Source organism: Ptychodera flava, chromosome 5, assembly GCF_041260155.1.
Source record: "Ptychodera flava strain L36383 chromosome 5, AS_Pfla_20210202, whole genome shotgun sequence".
Taxonomy (NCBI): domain Eukaryota; kingdom Metazoa; phylum Hemichordata; class Enteropneusta; family Ptychoderidae; genus Ptychodera; species Ptychodera flava.
In genome coordinates, this window is record NC_091932.1 from 46,943,207 (window position 1) to 46,952,537 (window position 9,331).

Here is a 9,331-nt window from a genome sequence, read left to right on the forward strand (position 1 = left end):
TAGGTTTGGTCATGTCCGTGAGTGCGTGCGTGCGTGCGTGCGTGCGTCCGTTCACGCAGATAACTCAGAGATGCCTGGAGTGATTTCATTCAAACTTGGTACAAAGATTAATGTCACTGTGCTTGCGGCCATTTTGTTACGATTTTTTCATGTACGGAGCCATAACTCGGGCACATCTCAACCAATTTTATTCAAAGTTGGTACAATGACGTTGACTATATCATACTTTTGCACGCCAATTGTTTCAGGTTATGACTTGTTATTTATTTGTATCATTCCACACAGGTGACAGATGTGATATACGCAAGATTGAACAAGGCGATGGGATGAAAGACAAGTGGCGAGCCAAAGGTCACAAGTGGTTTGAATGGGTCTTGCATCACCTTGCCTGTAAACTGTAAACCAATTTTGACCAATGAAATGCAACATATTCCGGGGTATCTAGGAAAACCTGATGTTGATATTTTTTTGTCCATTTAACCATACATTTCATTTCATTTTCTAAGGGACCAAGTCAAAATAATTATGATGTATAACTTGTAAAGTACTGTATAAGAAATTACGTCTTTACTGAATGTAAACAGACCTTTGTTTGTCACCTCAGATTGAGTTCTTATGACAAGTAAAGATTGCCACAATTTGAGAGAAAAATGCTGTCTTTATCTATGTGAAAGGCGCTGCCAACCAAGATCTCAGAAAAGCCTGAATGAGATCCAGAGTTTATGGAATAGTGTATTTCCAGCCAAGCATGGTGAGAATTGTACACTGAACTGGATTTTACAGAGAGATCAAAGTGCAGTAGAGTATAGAGGTTGAATACAGTTAATCAGTATTTCAGCTGTTTTCAAGTTAAATTGTCAAACAGCGCAACTCTTCAAATAAAACCAAATTCATGAATAATGAATCACTTTTCCCCCTTCAATCCTGAAGGTCATTCACAGAAGAGCATACTCACTTTCATTTAAATCTGTACCATACTTTGCTATCAGTGAAGGTGATACCTTTGTCTGTTTCATATATGGGTAAATATCTCGCTCAGGTAATGCTCCAGTTTCAAAACTTTTAAATTATTAATCCTATTTAGATGGGTATACGGTATCTTGCTCAGGTAATGCTCCTTCAGAAAACAGATCATGTAACAGTGTATATTAAACCAAGCATGATGAGAGTTGTACACTGAACTTGATAGAGAGATTCAAGTGCAAGCAGAGTATAGAGGGTAAAATACAGTAAATCAGTATTTCAGCATGTTTCAAGTTGTCAAACAGGGCAACTCTGAATATAAAATAAAATTCATGAAAATAGAGTCACTTTTTTCCCTTCAATCTTGAAGGTCACACAGCGAAGATGCTCTCATTTTCATTTGAATCAGTACCTTAGACATCCTTTGCTATCAGTGAAGGTGATATCTTTGTTTCAAGTCACATTATATGGGTATATCTTGCTCAGGTACATGTAATTAAGGTAGAATTTTAATTTCAAAACTTTATTGATCCTATGTAGACGGGTATATCTTGCTCAGGTAATGTCCTTCAAAAATAGAATTTTAATGTCGAAACTTTATTGATGGAAAAATCAACCATAGACATCTTGTGTTAAACTTTACTTTCTAATTTTTACTGAGTTATTCAGTATTACCAATCACTAACTCTGTACTCATTTTTACTATCAGGTCAGTTTTTATGATCAAAAGGTTTTGAAGGGGTTGCGGAAAATGGTGCATTCCACTGTAAGGCAAGATTTTGAGAATAATATATTGCACGAATGGATGATGGTATAATGCTGTATAAGCATACTGTTGTAAATTATATTAGGGTCAGCCACAATTTTGCTCAATACTATCCAGTGAGCATTTTAAATATTTTTATCAAAGTCTGCAATCACAGAACAAAACGTCAAAAGATGGGAGTAAAGGATTAAAAATATTTCAAAAACATGTTTTTCCATTTACAAATTTATAGACATTTGTGCAGTTTTCCTTTCCCCATAGCAGTACAGCTTTCAGTGCCATCTACATTCTGAATGAATACTGTAAAGTTGGCAAACTTGAGAATTGTTAAATATCACAACAGAAATATATTTTTTTGCAATAAGGAAATTCACCTACATAGGCAGATTTGAAGTGCTAAATTATATTTTTTGTCGGTCTACAAGGTCTGGAAAACTTAGTGTTTTTTGTCTATAATCTCTGTAAGGAGTATCAAAATAGTTACAATGATTTACATTCCAAGAAAAGATGTGAAAAAGTGTCATCCTTGATTATCATGATAAGGAGTGCATGACCTTGATGACTCTCTATGTGGAATAATTGTGTTTAACCTTTGAGTGCCAAAGTCAACTTTTGTTGCCATGATGGAATATATCACCAACAACTTTTTCAGATGTAGACAATTTTTTTCAGATTTTTCCCAAAATTTGATCAAAAATTGTAGCAAATGAAAAGTTGTGGCCATTTGGTCCAAAGAACTGAAATAAAATGCAGCAACTTCATAAATATTGGGAAAATGTTACACTGAAATGTTGGTGGGAAAAATTACAGCACTCAAAGGGTTAAGCAAGATGTTCATAAAATGATCAAGATGAACATAACATCGTCGGTGATTTTCCATTGAAGTCACAAGTATTCTGTCCAAGGTTAATTTGAATGATAGTGTGTAGCTGAATTTCAATCCCAAACCTGTATGAAACTGTCTAACATGTTGACAAAATAAATTTCATTGAGTGGGATTGTGGGTTTTATTTAAGTTCCAATAAACATTTCTGCATCAACACATAAACTTAAGGAGTTGATAAATTATTTTGAATGCTTTTTGTGATTTTCTCAGCGCTACTCAATACACTGTATTGGTAGAGTACAGCAAAGAAACCCTTGAACTAGTTAGTACACTGCCTGAGTTTGAACAGGTTATCACCTGAATCCATAAATACAATTTGTAGATTTATGAATCACTTTAGTTCAATACTCAAGGAGGGTGTTGTGCTTTGGACAATGCACTTCATTCGTACTTGCTTCATTGTAGTATGATGAGTAGTGGTTTCCTTTAATCAAGCTTAATCCTGTTGGATGATGGATTAACGGGCAGCCAACAAAGCTGGTAGTGCAAAAGTAATTCACTTGCAATTCTTGATTAGCAGGTAATTCATTGGTGCATTTAGGCAAATTTTCACCATCGGCAGGAGGTTAGAGTCGGGGGCACAGAGGGGCATGCAGGCAGTTTTGTCATATCAGTGGTAGGGAAATTTCATTCTGCAGCCCAATGACTTGAAAAACTTCTAGAGGGCGAGTAGGAAGTGCTTTTAGGTTGTTTTCGTGAATTTGCAGATGGACATGGTACAATCATGCGGACAAGACATGGCAGTGGTAACTTTATAGTTAGGTGAGGCTAGGGTTTTAGATGAGGAGAGGGGAAAGCAGGTGGTAATTTCCCTTGTTGGGAGCGGAAGAGAGGGAAAAGGTTTAATTTGCAGTAGCAAATTACCATGAAAAATACAGTCAAGGACAGTGTGCTCATATTTGGTTTGAATTGGTCCATCAAGAAATATTTAAACCAGAAAAACAAGAATGACAAAAGTAAATAAGGTCTGAAACTGTAGGTACTAGTGGAGGTCAACTTTAGGAACAGGCTTAGCAGAGGAATGTTTTAACACTGTCCTTTATGGTTTCAGCAGGTCTGCCAATATGTATCAGTTCATGAACAATGACAGGAAATGACTCAAGGTCAGTGGAGTAGCCTGTTTCAGTCACTGCCACCACTCCTACACATAATAGGTACACTGCATACAAATAAGTTAGAGATTACAGAATCTCCAACTAAGATGTGTGGGCTGTTTCAGTTAATGCCACCACTCCCGCACATTTGCAGGATTTCCCCTTTTTCTTACCTCATTTGCATATTTTTGACACTGACATGTTCATTTGAACAACGTCACATCTCAACCCCTGGGTCTACCTGTACACCAAATACTGTGATGGTAGGTGCGGCAGTTTGGAAGCTTTTGCGTGTGACGGACATACATCTGCATATACATACATACATACACGCATATATACAGATATACAGATGCCACCGACTCACCGTATAAGCTCGTTTGGTATTTAGGGAGCCGTCATTATTTACAGCCCTGGGGGGGGGTCCGGGGAATTGCTTTCGAAACTCCAAAATTTCGAGTACCCCCCCCCCCTGCCAACCATGACATGTTTGAGTAACCCCCCTCTCTGCTACAGAAATTTTGAGTGACCCCCCCCCCAAAAAAAAAAAAAAGTTGGGAAAGTTAAATATCTATACAGCAAAATGGATTGCTGCTGCGACAGGCCCTGTACAGACCCTGATTAAACCCTGTGGTACAGGTCTTTGTCGGAAAGAGGTTCCATTGCTGTGACAGGGGCTGATGTACAGGTCTGTATCCAGTGCTCTGGTGACATGCAGTTATTCCGTAGGATTTTTTTTCAAAGCGGTCGTGGGGGGAGGTCAGAGCTTTTGAAAAATAGAGATTAAAATGGTGTTATTTGGTGGCACTTGGGGAGTATTTTTTCAGATTTTTTTCGTATAAAAAACTCAAAGGAAAAGAAATCTGAGATAGTATTCCAAAACTTATATTCCAGTTCACTGATTTCAATTACATTTTTTGAAAACGAAAAAATAGCGACAGACATACATTTATTCACATTTATTATTTATTATTATTTTCCTGCAATAAAAGATGGGTTTGTTGTCAAGGCATTCCACTGGTTTTAAACTTTATGGAATCAGAATAAGCTTGCTTTACACATTTTCCCCTATCGGTAACCTATACAATGTAGAATATAGACGTTTCTCATTAATGATCAGGCAAGTATATCAATATAATCGCAATCATACCAATCCATAATCCAATAACACTAGGTCAAAATTTGTAAGACAATAGTTGTAAACATAGACACAAAACAGCACAGAACAGACAGTAAATAGACGGTACACAAACAAAGTCATATTCATGAAAGAAAGATATATGGACCTCTGGCCAGAAGACCAAGAAGTGATGTCAGGTGTTTCGAAAATAGTAAGCGCATCCTGCCCCACATGTGGCACCCGCCATATATCAATCTGTAAGTCAGATAGGTAGTGGTCACTAACTAAGGCCCCATGTCACCGATGCCATCAGTGATCATTTGCCGAAGAGAGATATGTATTTATCAACCAGCTTGCGATACCTGCCAAAAAAGCGTTTGAATGTAGAGACAAGTCTTGCTCTGGTGTAACCTTGATTTAACAGTTTGAAAGAGAGATGGCCATGTCTCTCTACAAAATCACCATATGAACTGCATGCTCTTGCATATCGAATAAGCTGGGAAATGTATACCCCATAAGCAGGTGAGAGTGGAATATTACTGATGAGGTGTGGAAAATTAATTATACTAAAGTTGAAATCATCTCTCTTGTCATATAGCCTAGTAGAAAGGTGACCATTAGAGTCAAAATCAAGTAAAATGTCCAGATATGAAGCAGAAGAGGCTGTTTCTGTAGTCTCTTTAATCTCCAATTCTGGAGGATAAATCATAGCGAGATATTTACTGAATTCAGAGTTATTCAATGAAATAACATCGTCTATGTATCTAAATGTAAGGTTGAAAGTACGAGCTACAGAGACCTTTTTCTGCTTGATAAGGTTCTGGATAAATTCTGCCTCGTATGAGAACAGAAATAAGTCGGCAAGTAAGGGGGCAGCACAGTTAGTGCCCATGGGAATTCCTATACACTGTTGGAAAATGTGTCCTCCAAATTCAACAAATATGTTGTCAATGAGGAAATAAAGCATACTGATAATGTCTTTCTCGGTATAAAACACTTTAGCGTTAGTTGTATTTTTAACAAAATATGTAGAATTATACCCTAATACCACATATTTGTAATGGCGTGAACCGTTTTTGTAGAAAAATGCTTGGTTGATGATGTTTTTCAAGCGCTCTTTCAATTTATCATGTGGTATTGTGGTATACAATGTGGAAAAATTGAAAGTTTTAATAGATGTTATTTTTGAAACAGATCTTGATTTCAAATTTTCCAAGAGTTCCTTCGAATTTTTTAATATCCACATTTGATTTATACCACTCCGAGAAAAGACAACATCACAGTATGATTGAAGTTCCCGTTTAACAGTACAAAGAACAGAAGTCAGTATCTTCGATAACTCTGTTGTTGAACATTTTGAAGATCCTGCGATAAACCTAGCTTTGTAAGGTGTTTTGTGGAGCTTTGGTATCCAGTATAAGCTAGGCAACTTATTATGGTCATCCTTTGTTGTAATATTAAAATTATCCATGAATGACTTATGGTTTGCCAAAATTTCAGATTTGTTGAACATTGTCTGTAAGTGGAGTTGGTGGAGCTCTTAGTTACACCAAGTTCGTCTATAAGACATTCAAAATAATACTTCTTACAGACAAATACAATGTTATTGGCAGCTTTATCAGCAGGGACGACAACATATTTGTCATGGATATCATTCAAACACTTAACAGCATCAGGATCTTTAAATACAGAATAGGGTCTTCTGCAAACATGTGATCTTAGTCGACCAATACGGCCACGCACTATTTTCCTCACAGATTTGACCCATTCTGACAGTGTGTCCAGCTCTACATCCTCCCTTTTAGCCCATTTCCGGCATATTCCTCAACTGAGTCCATAATGATCTTAAAATTATGGTTCCAGTTGATCCTGCGAGGTTCTCTGAACTTGGGTCCACAAGATAATATCTTACGAAGGTGGTGATGTTCAACCAAGTTCAGATCACCAGTGATGACATGGCCAACTGGAGTATGTTTGAAGGGAGATGTAGAGCAGTCACAGGATGCTGGTGTTTGAAGGAATTCATCAATTTTTAAGTGCCGCAATGCCTTATTGTAATTGAATATTTTATTGGAGATTGTCTTGGTGTATTGATATGACAGAATAGGTACAGACTGGTTCTTAAAGTATACAGGTATAGTTGATGTAACCTTTTTGTTGTGTAGTATATTGCTGATATTAATGGCATCAATTCCTTTGTTAGTAAATGGAAGATGTCAGGAAATACTGAAAAATGTACTCAGTACTAGCCTCTAACATAAGGCTTGCCACGTCGAATAGCTGATCATTCTCGTCTGAAGATGCTTCAATACATGTCAACAAAATTGAGTAGCCCCCCTTTCTTGTTCTCCACTTTTGAGCAACCCCCCTTGTAGCTTTCGATTTTTTGAGTGACCCCCCCCCAGATTCCTCCGACCCCCCCCGGCCATAAATAATGACGGCTCCCTTATATACATACCCAATATGGGCTAAAAACATAATAGTTACAATTTATCAAAATCGGCAGATTGGCTGCTCCAGATTAAAGGCAGAGTTAATTCATAGCAAGTTTTAAACCAGGGACAGGTGCGTATGTTCAAGCAAATTTCTCAGTGATGCTGGGATCCTGGAGCGATTACATTCAAACTTGGTACATGGATTATTCCATATATTATACACATGCACATTGATTTTTGTTTTGATCTGGTCTAAAATGGCCGCATGGCGGCCATTTTTCTTTCTATTTGATATACCTGGTCTCCATGATTCATCCACAGGGGCTTAAGGATGGCCAAATATAGAAATAACGGATGACTCGCTGACCATTAACGTTTATTTATCGGCAAGGGCGAGAGGAAAGCCAAAAATTAATGGGCGAGGCTTGCCGAGCCTGTTAATATGGCTTTCCTCTCCCCGCTGTATTGCCAGCCAAGAAATACTTATGCACATAATAAATGAGGTACAAGATGTGACATCTTAAGGTCTAATATCCTATCAAAATTGGACGGTATAGAACTTGTGGTTACTGAGTTATGCATATATATATGTATAATCAAGGTCAAAGGTCATCGAGGTCACGTGACATTTTGAAAAAAAATTGTATTGCTAATTAATCCCTATATGCCAAAAATCAGACCTCTAGCTCTATTCGCTTGCCCAGAATTAGATATGCACATAATTAATGAGGTACAATATGTGGCGTCATAAGGTGTCCCATCATACCATATATGAAGGCTGTAGCACTTGTGGTTACTGAGTTATGGACAAATATGTATATTTGAGGTCAAAGGTCACTGAGGTCACGTGACATTTTGTCAAAAAAATTGTATTGCTAAGTTATCCCTATATACCAAAAATCAGACCTCTAGCTCTATTGGCTCGCTCAAAATTAGATATGCACATAATTAATGAGGTTCAATATGTGGCGTCATAAGGTGTCCCGTCATACCATATGAAGGGTGTAGCACTTGTGGTTACTGAGTTATGGACAAATATATGTATATTTTAGGTCAAAGGTCACCAAGGTCACGTGATATTTTGTCAAAATATCTGAGATATCTGCGTGAACGGATGGACTCACGGATGGACGAATGGATGGTCATGACCCAATCTATAAGCCCCTGGACTTCATCCGTGAGCACTAAAAACTGTGTCACTGCATCCTTTTTGCAATATTAATACGATGAGAAACTAAATTTTTATTTTTCTTGGCCTTATACATGGGAGTCTATGGAGAACTGACTTATACATGGGAGTCTATGGAGAACTGCCTTATACATGGAAGTTTATGGAGAACTAGCTGCTTATACATGGGAGTCTATGGAGGTGTAAACTAAAAAGTCCTCTAACACGGCCAAATTTGATCACATTGTGAAACATATCAACGTTCATCTGTATATGGGGTAGGGTACGGGGGTATACAAAACGAACCCCGAAGATCAAAGACCGAAGACCGAAGATCGAAGACCGAAGACCCCTGAATTTGGACTAAAGGCACTCTAACCGACAAGGACGGATCGAACGTTATAGTATTTAGTACGCAGTAATGACGCTGTTTCAGACATGATACACGCCAAATTACTATCACATCGGAGTCAAACAGCACACTCGGCTGCGCGACTTGATGATATAACAATGGCCGCTAACATTTCAACCACAATACACGAAGTTCAAGTGAAATTAAGCCAATACGGCGAAATATGGCCCTTAAATACCGGAGACATCACAGGTCTTTGATTTGTACTTTTGACTTTGACAGATACGGCAAGCCGCTAGTATTGGTTTCGGATTGCAATTCTCAAATAGGCGCAACTATTTTAATTTTTAATGTTTCATAGGCCTATGGCCATTTTTGATAAAGTTGTGGATGAATAACTCCCTCCTTGACTAATTGAATCAATCCCTACGAAATATGGACGATTATTTCGAGAAATATGACAGGGTCTGCGTTTTGTACATTTGGATTTGAAAAACGACCAAAATTAGTCGGTTATTTTTAAACTACTCCAAAAATATTGGTCCAA